The 15837-nt window shown below is 37.2% G+C and overlaps 1 protein-coding gene across 3 annotated transcripts in view; it reads left to right on the forward strand.

Moving 5' to 3' along the window:
* Positions 1 to 13831: 13831 nt before the first annotated feature.
* The window catches only part of PLS3 (plastin 3), an 87834-nt gene continuing 85828 nt past the window's right edge, over positions 13832 to 15837 (forward strand). The window contains exon 1 of one of the 3 annotated variants that reach the window (XM_016135690.2): positions 13832 to 13961. The gene's annotated coding sequence lies outside the window, so the exon portion shown is untranslated. Of the gene's footprint in view, positions 13962 to 14468; positions 14627 to 15837 lie in introns of those variants that run through there. The other 2 variants (XM_016135691.2, XM_016135692.2) reach the window with 2 other exon arrangements.

Genomic DNA, 15837 nt, shown 5'->3' on the forward strand with positions numbered 1-15837 from the left:
GTAGAAAAGGATAAAGGGGGTCAAATATATGGTGACAGAAGGAGATTTAACTTTGGGTAGTGAACACACAATACAATATACAGATGGTGTATTACAGAATTGTACATTTGCAACTTATATTATTAACCAATGTCAACCCAGTAAATTTAATGAAAAAAACCCTATTCTTTGAATAGTAAATTTGTTTTCATACTTCTTTTTCAATTTCCTTCACATAACTGAGATCACAGTTTTAAAGATCAAAGTACTGAAGACGATCACTAGAACAGCGATTCTCAAACTTTTTGGCACCAGGGACTGGTGCTCCTATGAGAATCTAATTCCTGATGATCTGAAGTGGAACTGAGGCAGTAATGCTAGCGCTGGTGAGCGGTTGCAAATACAGATGAAGCTTTACTCGCTTGCCAGCCACTCACCTCCTGATGTGCAGCCCAATTTCTAACAGGCCATAGACCAATACCAGTCTGCAGCCCGGAGGTTAGGGACCCTTGCACTAGAAAGTTGTCTGAGACATTTTGCAATCTTTCTTTGGCCAAAAATACCAGGACTACTCAAGTAACAGAATAGTCTCTGTTTTTGTCATCAGTCTCTTATCACCATTCTTCAGAGGATGAAGATTTTCTCCTTCTGGATATCAGTAACCTCCTCAGAACTAACCCAACCGTGAAGGATGCACATGGACAGCCACACTGAAAAATCTCAGGTTACAAAACATACTCAGGAAAACAAATGATAATTACCTGGGTAAGTCTAGAGCCGAGGTTAGGTTTATCTTCTTAGTTTCAACCTTCTTCACTCTGAAGCCAACCAGAACGACTATTAAGACCCTAGTAACTATAGGAAAATAGGATTTTGTGACTGAACCTTAGGATTAAGCCTAAGCGTCTAGACCTTATAATATAACAATTGCCCTGATGGCCAGATTGGACTGCTCTCCTCCAAATCCTCTGAATAAACCTTAACCTGGATACTTGACCTAGGGCAGGTTACATGAATTGCTTTTGAGTCAATTGCCTAGCTTCTCCATCTTACTTTTGACAGTCTTTTCTTCATGTTACTTGAGTCTTTTATCTTCTTGTCTTCTTAAGGTTTCTACATGACTCAGTCATTGGTTGTCTGTATATTTGAATTTATCTCTCATGAGCCAACACCACATTGCCTACATTTTCTCCAGAACACATAGAATTGCTTTTCTTAGAATAAAAAGGCTACATAGACAATACAGATGGTTCTTGGGAGGCATAAGTCATCCCATCCTCAGTATATAACATAATTGGTGCATAATATAAAGAAATATGCCTCTGAAGTCTCAGACCATTATATGTGCACCAAAACCTGATAGGAGAGAAGGGACAGTTATAGGGAATGAATTTTTTTAACTTAGCCTTAAAGATAGCACTTTAAAAAAATCTTAAGCAGTGAATTAGAAATCTTATTTTTCAGTGCAAAGATTCATGTGTAGCTGATTCATAAAGTATCAGTTCAAATCACTTTTGGTGAAACCTAAGTTGTCAAAAAATATGTGAAAACCCACAGACTAACTGAAATACAAAGCTCTTCCAAGGGAAAAGTTAAAGACCAATGGCTTTTTATCTTGATGGGTCTAATCTTCTCAAAGTTGTTGCCTGGTGAGAATAACTTTCTTCCATAATTGCTTACTACACATAAACATCTTTTGTTAAATTGAAAGTCCATTACCAAAAAATTTCCTTAAATAAAATTTCTAGAAGATCATTCAGAAGAAAAAGCAGCTACACATTTGTGTTTAGCAATTTTATTTTTCAATTTTTAAAACTGTGATCAGATGCCTAAGCTTCATGCCAAATTATGAAGACTGAGTTTATGTGAATGACATTGCAATCATGGAAAACCGCCTCTCACCTTTTTTGGCACACCCTTTCAGCTATCTATAGACATCTTCATTTGAGTTTCTGAGATTTGGATCACATCAAACACTTTATTTAAAAATAAATTCATCATCTTCCCAGCTTTTTATATTCCCGAATGTATTTTATCAATGAGTACAACCTAGAAATCTTGACATCACTTTCTTCCAATAACAGACATTTATCGAGTACTGTGAGCCAGTAACCATGCAAAGTGCTGGGTATATGGTGAAAGCTCTCAAGGGGCTCTATCTTAAGATTGTAACTGAGGTAATATCTATGCTCCCAATCATAATTGGTGCATAATATAAAGAAACATACAGTGGAGAAAGGAAAGCTTCAATAAATGGTGCTGGGAATGCTGGAAAGCCACCTGCAAAAGAATGAAACTAGATTGTTGTCTATCACTACACATCAAAATTAACTCAAAATGGATTAATGACCCCAATATAAGACCTAAGACAATAAAGTGCAAAAAAGAAAATATAGGAACTAAACTCACGGAACTTAGAATTATAGAGTATTTTATTAACTTGACCTCAAAGCAAGAGAAGTGAATACAAAAATAAATGAATAGGACTACATCAAACTAAAAAGCTCTGCATAGCAAAAGAAACCATCAACAAGGTAAAGATATAATCATCCGAATGGGAAAATATATTTGCAAGCAACACCTCTGATAAGGACCTAATATCCAAAATATACAAAGAACTCATACAACTCAATAACAACAACAACAAAAAAAACAATCCAAGCAAAAAATGGGCAGAGGACCTAAAGAGACACTTCTCCCAAGAAGACATACGAATGTCCAACAAACATTTAAAAAGATGCTCATCATCGCAAGCTATTACATAAATGCAAATCAAAACCACAATGAGATACCATCTCATACTTGTTAGAATAGCTATAATCAACAGGACCAATAATAACAAGTGCTGGAGAGGATGCTGAGTAAAAGGAACCCTCATACACTACTGGTGGGACTGCAAATTGGTACAGCCATTATGGAAAACAGTATGACGGCTCCTCAAAAAACTAAGAATCGATCTACTATGTGATCCAGCAATCCCTCTACTGGGTATTTACCCCCAAAGGCTTGAAAACTTCTATCTATAAAAATATTTGCACACCAATGTTCATAGCAGCTTTGTTCACAGTGGCCAGGACATGGAAGCAACCGAAGTGTCCTACAATAGATGATTGACTAAAGAAGCTGTGGCACATATATACAATGGAATATTATTCAGCCATAAGAAGAGATTAAATACTGCCATTTACGACAACGTGGACTGATCTCGAGATAATCATATTACGTAAAATAAGCCAGACAGAAAAATTGAAAATCACATGATATCACTTATATGTTTGATATAAACCTAAAAGCAACAAATGATCAGGACAAACGAACAGAGACTCGTGGACATGGACAGTAGTTACTAGAGGGTGAACGAAGTGAGGTAGATGGGGAGGTAGATGAGGTAAAAGGGGTCAAATATGTGGTATCATTAAAGAATTAAAAATAAATAATTATTTTAAAAAGCAAAGAATGCGTGTAAGAACCCTAAAGTCAGATTTTGCCTACATTAATTTAACAGACATTTATTGAGACAAGCACTGAGTTGGTGTTACAAATGCAAAGAAAGAGGCCTTCCCTTAAAGATTTCATGGTCTAATGAGGAAGATAAATATGTGAATTTAAAATATAGTCAATTCCTACATTCTAGTCAAAACTGTGTTAGACAACTACCAGAAAGAAGAAAGAATCTTGGACAACTGGCTCTAGTCCTGCACATCCTTTCTGTGCATCTGAGGAGCTGCGACACAACCATATGTTTTGGGGAGATAGGAGAGGCTAATGTTCATATTTGAGTTTAAAGAAGGTACTGCAAATACTTTGCACTCTGTTACTCTCTCTGTTACTCTGTTGCACTCTCTCTTCTTCGTGAGTTTTCTGTTCTACTAAAGTTATAGCTTAAACCGATTCAGAATTGTCATACCATTTTAATGTGCAGTATCTGCTTCAATCAAGGTAAAAAAGTTTGGAAAGGATTTGAAGAGAAAAGGCTTCCTTAGCCTTTAACAGAAGAGAAAGAATTTTGTATACTCAATAATATAATAAGGAAGAAAGGAGAATTAAAGAAGCAAACTAGATAGTTATTCTATTGTGTGGCAGAATGACCTGACAAGTGACTTCTTTGCAGACACTGAATTGTTCCTAATGATGTGAATAATTTACTCCAGCTTCCCAAGGAATGACTTTTATGCTTCTTAGAATCCAAGCAAATGATTAGAGAGCCAACACAAAGAGCAGTCCAAATAAGGGGTCTTTGCCTTGTATGATCTGTAGGGGGCACTGTCTCAAAACTAGCAAATAGTCACTCTACTGAGTTTCAGGATTCCCTTGACGTCCCTTGCATCTTGTCAAGCCCTCACCTAAAAGCTTGAATTTTGCGTTTCATTAGGTTGACAGAATTCCTGATCTTGGTCAGTCCTTGCCCTACTTTTACTCTCTAGATGTGACTTTGGAGACCAACTTACACATTATCTGCTATTTGACCTTAGCCAGCACCCTTTTGTTGATTTCCATTCTCCAGGAAACTGACAGCTAGAATGGATTCCACCCTACTACAGGGCACATTATGGCTATGTCACTGGAATGCATCATTATCTAGCATATTTGCAAATCCACACGTAAAAACCGAATTACATAGAAACAAATTATAATCCCCCAGATGAAACCTGGTAAAGTAACTTTATAAAATGATTTTGAAAGTACCAAAAGATTAGGGCAAGTCATTTCACTCTTGTGGGCCTCAGTTTTACTAATCTGTAATGTGAGGAAGATGATTTATAATGTTCCTTCTAGTACAAGAATTCTACAATTTTTATTATCAAATTATTTTAGTTTTTAAATTTGATGTTTCGGGAGACCCTATTATTAAATGAAATTAAAGAAAATGTCAGCCATATGCTATAGGTTTTTTTGGTTACCAAGACATTTATTTTAAAACATATTTAATTTGCTTAAAACAATGATTTATATGACCCATAATTGAGAGTTCATCAGGTGGAACAATTTGTGCTATAATAGTGTATCTTTTGGAAAATTTGATAAATTTTGTCTTTGTCTATGTCCTACCTAGAGGATAAAATGAAAATCAAAAATTATCCTATAATTTAATAGCCTATAGAATAGTGGTCCCCAACCTATTTGGCAGCAGGCGCTGGTGCTCCTATGAGAATCTAATGCCTGGTGATCTGAGATGGAGCTGAGGCGATGATTCTAGTGCTGAGGAGCAGCTGCAAACATCGCCACAATCTATTTTAGAACATTTCCACGACCCCAAAAGGGAATCTTGTTAGCAGTAATACCATTTTCCTCCAAATCTGTCCCCTCTGCCCCAAGCCCTAGGCAACAACTAATGTACTTTCTGTCTCTACATTTTCCCCTTTTGTACATTTCATATAAATGGTATCCTACAATATAAGGTTTTATGTAACTGACTTCTTTCACTTAACACAATGTTTTCAAAGTTCATCCATGTTATAACACTGTCAATCTCCTTTTAAGGTCACAGTTTACATATTTAGTAAATAGAAACGCAAATATTTGTAACATTTTTAAATTATATATTCTTTAGCTCTCCGTCTCTGGTTCACCCTCTCTCTTTCTCACACACACATATGCACATATACACTCACAATGCAGGAACCTCCTAAATTCGCCAAAATCTGGCCTGACATATTTGAGAATCAAACAAACATAACAGGCTAGACATGACTATTACTTTAGGAGCATGACTAGAGGTGTGAAAAATTATGAATAATCCTTATAAATTTTGAAATATGCTCTATAATTTATTTTGAAGAGCTTTTAGTATAATTTTAACAGAACTTTTCATAGGAAAACTCTAATATATTTTTAAATTTTTAATTAAGTTTATTGGGGATAACATTGGTTAATACAATTATATAATATTCATGTGTACATTATAATTTGACATCTGTATATTCTATTGTGTGTTTACCACCCAAAGTCCAGTTTCCTTCAGCTACCATATATTTGATCACCTTTACCCACTTCACCCTCCCCTAAACCTTATATTTAACCACCTTTACCTTGTATACCTCCCCCCTTCTCATCCTTTTCCACTAGTAACCATTGGTCTATAGTCCTCTGATAAACACTAGCCTATATTCCATGTGCGTGACTCTCTGTTTATTTCTCCTGCTCATTAGTTACTTTCAGGTTTATATCCTACATATAAGTGATATCATGTGATTTTTAACTTTTTCTATCTGGCTTATTACTCTTAGCATAATTATCTCGAGATCCATCCATGTTGTCGCAAATGGCAGTATTTCATCTCTACTTATGGCTGAGGAATATTCCATTGTACATATGTATCACTGTTTCTTTAGTCATTCATCTATCGTAGGACACTTTGGTTGCTTCCATGTCCAGGCCACTGTGAATAATGCTGCTATGAACATTGGTGTGCAAATATATTTTTGGATATACGTTTTCAAGTCCTTGGGGTAAATACCCAGTAGAGGGATCACCAGATCATTTCGTAGTTTTTTGAGGAACCTCCATACTGTTTTCCATAATGGCTGTACCAATTTGCAGTCCCACCAGCAGTGTTTGAGGGTTTCTTTTTCTCTGCATCCTCTCCAACATTTGTTATTACTTGTCCTGTTGATTATAGCTATTCTAACAGGTGTGAGATGGTATTTCATTGTGGTTTTGATTTACATTTCCCTAATAGCTAGCCATGTTGAGCATCTTTTCAAATATGTGTTGGCCATTTGTAGGTCTTCTAGGGAGGAGTGTCTATTCAAGTCCTATGCCCATTTTTAATTTTTTTGTTGTTATTCAGTAGTATGAGTTCTTTGAATATTATAAATATTAGACCCTTACTGGAGGCATTGCTTGCAAATATATTTTCCCATTCAGATGGTTCTCTCTTTACCTTGTTGACAACACCTTTTGCTGAGTAGAAGCTTTTATGTTTGAGGTGCTCCCATTCATTTATTTTTGCTTTTACTTTTCTCGCTTTTGAGGTCAAATTAATAAAATCCTCTTGAAGTCTAAAGTCCTTGAGTTTAGTTCCTATATTTCTTCTATGCACTTTATTGTTTCAGGTCTTATATGTGGGTCCATAGTCCATTTTGAGCTAATTTTGGCATGTGGTGATAGACAACAGTCTAATTTCATTCTTTTGCAAGTGGCTTTCCAGTATTCCCAACACCATTTATTGAAGAGGCTTTCCTTTCTCCACTGTATGTTTTTGGCTTCTTTGTCAAAAATTATTTGCCCATATAAATATGGGTTTCCTTCTGGACTCTCGGTTTTGTTCTGCTGGTCCGTGGGTCTGTTTTGCTGCCAATACCATGCAATTTTGATTACTGTCACTTTGTAGTATAATTTGAAGTCAGGCAGAATGATGCCTCCAGGCTCATTCTTTTTTCTCAGGATGGCTTTGACAATCCGGGGTCTTTTGTGCTTCCATACGAATCTGATGATTTTTTGTTCTAATTTTTCAAAAAATGCCAATGGGATTTTGATGGGGATTGAATTAAATCTGTATAATGCATTAGGTAATATGGTCATTTTAACTACGTTGATTCTTCCAATCCAAGAACACAGAATATCTTTCCATTTCTTTGTATCTTCTTCAATTTCTTTTAAAAGGGTCTTACAGTTTTCATTATATAGGTCTTTCACTTGTTTTGTTAAATTTATTCCTAAGTATTTTATTCTTTTTGTTGCAATTGCGAAAGGAATTATTTTTTCCACTTCTTTTTTTAACACTTCATTATTAGAGTATAGGAACACTATGGATTTTTGAATGTTGATTTTGTGTCCAGAGACTTTACTGTATTTGCTTCTTGTTTCTAGTAGCGTTCTTGTGGAGTCTTTAGGGTTTTCTATATAGAGAATCATGTCATCCATACATAGTTACAGTTTGACTTCTTCATTTCCTATTTGGATGCCTTTTATATCTTTCTCTTGTCTGATTGCACTCACTAGGATCTCCAATGTTATATTGAATAATAGTGGCAATAGTGGACAGCCTTGCCTTGTTCATGATCTTAGAGGGAAGGTTTTTAGTTTTTTACCATTAAGTATAATGTTGGCTGAGGGTTTGTCATAGATGGACTTTTTTATGTTAATTTACTTTCTTTCTATACCAATTTACTTAAGTGTTTTGATCATAAAGGGATGCTGTATATTGTTGAATGCTTTTTCTGCATCTATTGATATGATCATGTGTCTTATTTTTTAATTTGTTCAAGTGGTGTATCACATTATTTGATTTACTTATGTTGAAACATCCCTATGCCTCTAGGATGAAGCACACTTGATCATGGTGTATCTTTGTAATATGTTGCTGTATTCAGTTTGCTAGTATCTTATTTAGGATTTTTGCATCTGCGTTCATGAGAGATATTGGTCTGTAGTCTTGTTTACTTGTGTTTTCTTTACCAGGTTTTGGCATCAGAGTAATATTGGCCTCATAAAATGAGTTGGAAATTATTGCTTCCTCTTCAATTTTTTGGAAGAGTTTGAGGAGAATAGGTATTAAATCTTTGAATGTTTGGTAGAACTCAGTGATGAAGCCATCTGGTCCTGGACTTTTACTTTTTTATAGGTTTTTGATAATTGTTTCAATTTCCATACTGTTGATCAGTCTATTTCGATTTTCCAGTTCTTCTTGATTCAGTCTTGGAAAATTATATTTTTCTAAATACTGGTCCATTTCTTTTAGGTTATTAAATTTGGTGTTATATACTTTTTCATAGTATTCTTCTATGATCCCCTGTATTTCTGTGATATCAGTCATAATTTCCCCTTTCATCCCTGATTTTGTTTATTTGTGCTCTTTCTCTTTTTTCTTTAGTGAGTCTAGCCAGTAGGTTGTCAATTTTATTAGCCTTCTCAAGGAACCAGCCCTTGGTTGCATTTATTTATTCTATAGATTTTTTTTGTTTGTTTTTAATTTCATTTATTTCTGCTCTAATTTTGATGATTTCTTTCCTTCTGCTGACTTTAGGCTTCATTTATTCTTCCTTTTCAAGTTTTTTAAGATGAAGCATTAGGTTGTTTATTTGGGCTTGTTCTTGTTTTTAGAAATATGACTGTAATGATATAAACTTTCTTCTTATGACCGCTTTTGACATGTCCCAAAAGTTTCGATATGTTGTCCTATCATAATCATTCATTTCTGTGTATCTTTTGATCTCTCTTTTCATTTCTTCTGTGACCCAGTTATTCTTCAGTAGCACGTTGTTTAATCTCCATGTATTTGTGGTTCTTCCTGATTTCCTTCTGCGGTTGATCTCTAGTTTCAAAGCCTTATCATCAGAGAATATGGTTGGTATAGTTTCAATCCTCATATTTGTTGAGGTTATCTCTGTGTCACAGTATGTGGTCAATTCTTGAGAATGTTCCATTTGCACAAGAGATGAATGTATAAGCAGCTGTTTTGAGATAGAAGGTTCTGTAAATGTCAATTATGTCCAGTTGGTCTAATTTGTCATTTAAAGATGTGATTTCCTTATTGATTTTCTGCTTGGATGATCTGTCCATATCCAACAGTGGGGTATTTAGGTCCCATACTATGATAGTGAGGAAACCTCTAATATTTGAAATTACATTCTAATAAAGATTTAAGTTGAATATTTCCTCCAAATAAATGCATTTATAACCCAGACACACAAAATGGTGAAGTCAAAATATGTATGTAGGCAAATGCACTCACTTACCTTGCCCTGTAGTTTACAGTCATGTTCTTTTTTCCTCTAAAAACAAAGTGACGTGTATCAGTGTATAAACCTCATGGGGGGAGATTAATATGGCTATATCTCAAGTAACTGTCAGAATTGCTGTAACCAAAAGAAAGACCTTCTGTAACTTGCAGTTTAATCATTATAAATCAAGGTTTAGAAGTCTTTTCAATATCTAAAGTAAGTATAACAAATATTTTATTTTAAATAGATTAAATAGATGAGATCAAAGCAACCTTAATGTCTTTTTTGATTATTTCAGCGTAAAATCCTCATTCTTTTCAGAATTCCTACAGTTTCCTTTATATATTACCTTGAATTGTTTTATCATTATTTTATATATGTTGGTTTTGCTATTGAATTGTTATTAGACTATTAATTCCATGTGTGTTAAAATGATACTTTTTCTATGTTGCATATAATACCTAATTCAATGCTGAAAACATAATAGGCACTTAAAAGAATATTGTCGACTAATCACATATTTAACAGACAGAAAAAGGGGAAAACATTTTAATTTTGAGTATTTACAGTGAAGATACATGACCTTCATTGGCTGTACATAATAGAAGGTTAACATTAATCAACTATATCTTAATCCCAGTAAAGACATCATTTGATTTTTTTTGTCTTTTATTTATTTTTTTACCAAGTAAAAATCTGAAAGCACACTTAGACATGTCACAATAATTTCTTTATTAAAATGTGTTTGTTAAATAACTGGAATACTTTTGCAGACATTTAGATTGATAGTAACATCTGAGGTTTGAAAAATATTCAAAAGAACCTATTCAAGAAATTACTATTCATGTGTTAATACATGTGTATATTTTGAGTCGAAAACATTTCTCACTCAGTAAACAATGGAAATAACCATCCGAATGTTCACATTCTGGATCTAAAAATTTTAAGAATTTTCCAAGTCTACCAAGATTTCCTCCATGCCCAATATTTTAAGGATAAAAGAAACATTTAAAATCGCATTTAATTTTTTAAAAAAATTCTGTTACTATTTTCTGTGGCTAGTAAATTGTATTTTTAACAAAATATAACATATTAAATAAAAAAGAGAATAGAAGTCCCAGAATCTAAAATATTATAACATGAAATAGAATTATCATATAAACCATAAGAGAAAAGAAAACTAGATTGGTTCCTAGAAAGCTGACAAATTAAGAAACAATTAATTAAAATAGATTAGCACACAATAGATTAGACATTGAGGAAACGGGCGAACTAGAAGAAATTATTTAGTATTGAATTAATCAAGATTCTTGATTTCTTATAATGGTTGTGTAGCTAAATCACATTTAATAGACAATAAATAGGAGGATCTAAAATGAACAAAAGAAAAAAATTAATTTACCTTAGAAAATTTTCAAGAAAAAAAACTCACACTATGTGCACATGATAAATTGTGAACTGAGCTGGATAGAGTATTGGGTGGAGCTACAAGCAAAAAAGCCAATAAAGGGAGGATGTGTTTATTAAAAGAAGGAAAAAAGGTAGATTGGACAGAGGTAAAACCTAAGGGGAAAACGGGAGCCTCCTATGATATCAAGGAAGTACAGGAAGAAGAAATGGTTTTCAAATTTTTGTAATATTTATTTAAATTTATTTATTACAAAGGCCCATGGAATTCAAATTTGGAGATGGAAGTAATGGGCAAAAACTTTTAGGCTATTGATTCACAGCATTTGTGAGAGACCTATATATATATAGGTTTTTTGGTTTTTATTTTTACAAGAATAGAACCATAAAATAACCATTAGATCAACATTTACCTAATTCTTAGGTGCCAGGTGCTATGCAAGTTGCTATTCAAATGAATTAGAGCCTATAATCTGCCTATAAGCAAGTGGAAGAGACCCTGAAGATCACCTGTGCAAGCCTTTTTTATATTGATGGGAAAACTACTAAATCTGGGTTTACTTTGTGAGTGATCCTGTATGAGTTAAATTTGACAGTATGAAAGATCAGAAAGAAAATGCAGTTTGAAAAGAGGTTCAGTCTGTGGCTCCTTTCTTTGAGAAAATACTAATCTTTGGAAAGGCCTTTTAAAATATAGGCAGCACAAAGGTGGCCTAGTTACATCAAAATGCCTATCTTAATAGTAATCATTAAAATAAAGTTCTACCTAGATTATATTTGTCAAGCTTGTTAAATAGGAATCTCAACTAGCACCTCAATAGGTGCTTCTGTGTTTAAAGTGTCTTTTATTTGTTGGAAACTACTGAGGCTATGAGAAGTAGTTCCACCACTTGGGCACCCTGCAGCTTTGAAACTATGGACCACTGCACTTTCATAAAAGTGACATTTCTTGACAAAAAAAAAAAAACTCTTCCTGAATTCTGACATCTTCAGTGTTAGTGGTGAATGAAGCTTTTACGTAAGCTTTTTCCAAATAAGAAACAGGAAAGTATAAACAGCACATGTATAAAATTCTTAATATTTTGATTTATTAAATTCTACAACTTGAAAACTAAACTATAATATCAAATTAAGTATTTGGGACAAATATATCTGCACTTGAAAACTTAGCTTGCAGAGTCCCTTTATGCTATTGCTAAATCTGTAAATTTAAATTTAAAAGTAGATGGAAACTCTTCAGTAGTGACTTACAGACACCATAAAAGGTAGAAAACTGAAGTACCATATTTAGTGTAGCTAGAAATTTTGTGTAAAGAGTTCTGGAAAACACCCCCGGGGCCAGTAATTGAAAACCAGAAATCTCATTTTGGAACCTATTGTAAATGTATGTGGCAAGAACTGTATGGTCAACCTAACAAGTTGAAATTGGTATTTTTGTGCTGACCTGAACCTGGCCTAGTACAAAATGTCATAACAGAAATTTAATGTTTCTGAAAGCATGATTGCCCTCTCATTTCTTTTTCACCTTCCTGTGCCTTTCTTAAGTTCTTCCAGTTGGTTAATCATTAATCAGTATTTAACGAGGCTTTTTCCCAGTGCCAAGCTCTTCTCTGCTTGTCTAGCCTTTAGGCAGTATATGAACTCCCCAACTTCTTCCCATTTAAAAAGTCCTGGCACTGACTACAGGTTAATTTCTCTAAAGAAATTTATAACAGTAGATGAAGTGTGTGTGTTGGGGGGGGAGAGGTTATTTTACAAGAGCACTTAATTTTTCAGGCCACTCTTAATTTCGCATTTTTTCTAAAATAAATGTAAAATGGGATGTAATTGAAACAATTTTAAATTCTTTTTAAAAATTTCCAAGCACACATTTCCTGAACAAAATGGTTCCAATTGGAACAGGAAAGGCCTCAGACGTTGTTTTCTACAGCTGTTCCAGAAGCCAATGTCTTGACCTGACCCTAGAGAATCCCTCAAATTCTGGCCTTCGGAGATGATTTTGGACCTGGAGTGAGCAAAAGGATTGGAATGCAGATAAGGAGGGGGCATCTCCACGAATGCTAATGAAAAATGTCAGCTATGACTTAGAGGCAATCTCGTGGGCAAGAGAAGTGAAGGTACTCTGGGAAGCAGAAGCATGTCTCCCAATTTTCTCTGCCGAAGGGAAACCGATGTCCATTTCTAGTCGAGTGGAAATACGTCACTTCCGCATGGACAAACATATCAAACAGGTGATTTTGGTCAACATTTTACTTGGCACGAAGCCTAAAGCATTGGAGCCTCTTCCTGTTGGTATTCTGATCCCCGAATTTACTAAGGGAAGATTGCTTCAGTTTTCCCTCTGCGTCGTCCAGCACCTGGGCCGATTGGAGCAGACGAAACTACTAAAAATGTCCTTTCCCAGGATGAGATTCTCTTCACAATTCCAGGGAAAAAACGTACCCTCAATATACTTAAATAGGGGCTTGGTGGAGTTCAAACTCTCGTTCCCGACATCCCCATCTTTTCATTTATTCCACAAGATTTTTTTGAACAGGTATTCTGAGCCAGGCACTGTGAACTTTTCTAATCTCTTAGCCAGGGAGAGAGAGAAGAAGGCGCAGGGAATCTATCTCCGCTCCCAGACGCACAATTCCAACCCCCAAACCTCCTCGGCGCCCATCTGGATGATTATCTCCCATCTCCCCATCCAGTTGATGTGACAGGCTCGTGGCCCAATCCCCTTCCTGGTTCCCAGGCCGCCTGCAAGCACCACCGGAGCCAATGGTGGCAGCCGAGGGGCGGAGGGCTGCGGGGAGGGGAGGGAGTCCTGGCTTTAGAACCACAGCCGCAAAGATTCCGAGAGACAGAAGTTGTTTGAGCGCGTCGGTCAGAGGTTGTCGGGCCAGATCCGGTACCCAGAGATTTTATGTAAGTGCTTTATCGGCATGGGAGAGTATGAAGGTAGTGGGGTGCCTGGACGTGGGCAGGATTGGGTCCAGGGCAGAGCATCTCTGAGAACCTCTGCTTGAACGTGCCTTGGAACGGGGGAGCAAAAAGGTGGGCTGGAGAAAGGTCAGCCTTAGCCCTTGGGCGCCAAAGCGATCATTCCTATCCCGGATGGGTGGAGGGGACAGTGTTCCCCAAGGCTAGCACTCGCCACAAGCATGTTTTCTACTCTTTGCTATAGAGATGGTGCTTTTTTAGTGGCCCTTAACTTGTTGCCAACTTGAGCTGAAGTCCTTGACGCCCAAGGACTTCTTCCCTTCCGTGGCCGTGGCCCCGAAGTGGAAATTGAGCGCCTAACTTCCCTCTGTCGTCCTTCTCCAGCTGCTGCCACCTCCCACCCCACCCCCCACCCCCACCCTCCGCCACACTGCCGCCCCGCTCCGGATTCAGGAAATCCCAGAGCCTACAGCCTGCGACGCCTCCAGCCCCTGCTCGCTCGCCTCTGGTGACCTCGCGAGCTCGCGCTGGCCCCGGGACTCTGAGGGGTGCCATGGCCCCCGGAGGGAACGAGGCTCCAGTGACCCGCTTTCTGCTTCTTTCCCTTTCCCTTAACGAGAGCGTCGCGATCGCACCGCATCTCCCTATGAGTAAGCACTTTTTTCCTTTCTGTAGCCTAACATCTCCTGGGCCATTCTGGCAGTACAGTACCTTTCCATTCTCTTCTCCCCCGACCCCTGCCATCCGTCGGCTTCCTTCTCAACTTCTCTGGCTCTGCAGCCCCGAGCGCGCTGTCGGGGCGGCGGCAGCTGGAGACCTCTTGGGGCGCTCCCGGAGCCAGAGCAGAAGGGGCGGTGTGTGTAGGGAGGTACTAGCCCCCTCTTCCCACATAACTGCACTTGCCAGTGTTTACTATTCTCCACCCACAGTACTTGATGCGCTCTTATGAGAGGCCGGGGGACGCCTACCATCCCCTCCCTAGCTTCTCGCCATTCCCAAAGTTGCCACCGCTGCTGTTGCCACTGCTCTAGTGTATGGGTGGCTCCCACGGCCCCATTCCAGGGCAGATGATCCCATCCTGGGAGGTGGATTGGGGTTAATGTGATCTGACACTTTGCCGTACGCGATGCTTCCTGTTCTTCCTCTGATCTGCACCACATCCCTAGTTGTGCAGAAGGTTGAGCTTAGAACCGACTGAATTGGAGAGCCTCGCCATTTAGGATCAGATAGGCAGTATGTTGAGGGTGCCTGGCCAGCTACGAGGGACAGGGGTTGGGGAAGAGAGCCTGGCTGGCCGCACAGTAAGTAGAAACGTAGGTGAAATTAAAAACTACTGAGAAGTAAGCATGTACTCCACTTGATTGGATGTCACGATGTGTTTGGAAGCCTAAATTTGAACCTGGAGATGCAATTTACAGTGAATTCCAGCGAAGTGGCCAATTCCCACACATACCAGTGGGCATCACGTGTTCCAAGTCTCTGATGCCCCTAGGGTAATGGTCACATGATTTCTTTTGACTTTAAAACTGGAATGTAATGGCTGAAGCCCACATTCCAAAAAACTACAGCGACAGAAAAAGGGAGAGGAGTGTGAACTAGGTTCTACTCAAGAGAAGTCTACTTCGATTTGGATGAGGGAAACAGGGAATTTGGTGTTCAAATTTTATCCAAAATAAAAACAAGAGTTGTTTTTATAATTAAGGTTTGAAATATGTTTGTGCTGGGACATATATCTTCCCTATAGGCCTTCAATCTAGTGATGTCTTTTCTAAAATTTATAAATATCTTGCTAATCGTTTTCTAGTAAAATTGTCCCTTTATTCACACCCCATTTTTATCCCTAAATGATAGATTTGAAGCC

This window comes from Rousettus aegyptiacus, unplaced genomic scaffold (assembly GCF_014176215.1).
Source record: "Rousettus aegyptiacus isolate mRouAeg1 unplaced genomic scaffold, mRouAeg1.p scaffold_m13_p_9, whole genome shotgun sequence".
Classification (NCBI taxonomy): Eukaryota; Metazoa; Chordata; class Mammalia; order Chiroptera; family Pteropodidae; genus Rousettus; species Rousettus aegyptiacus.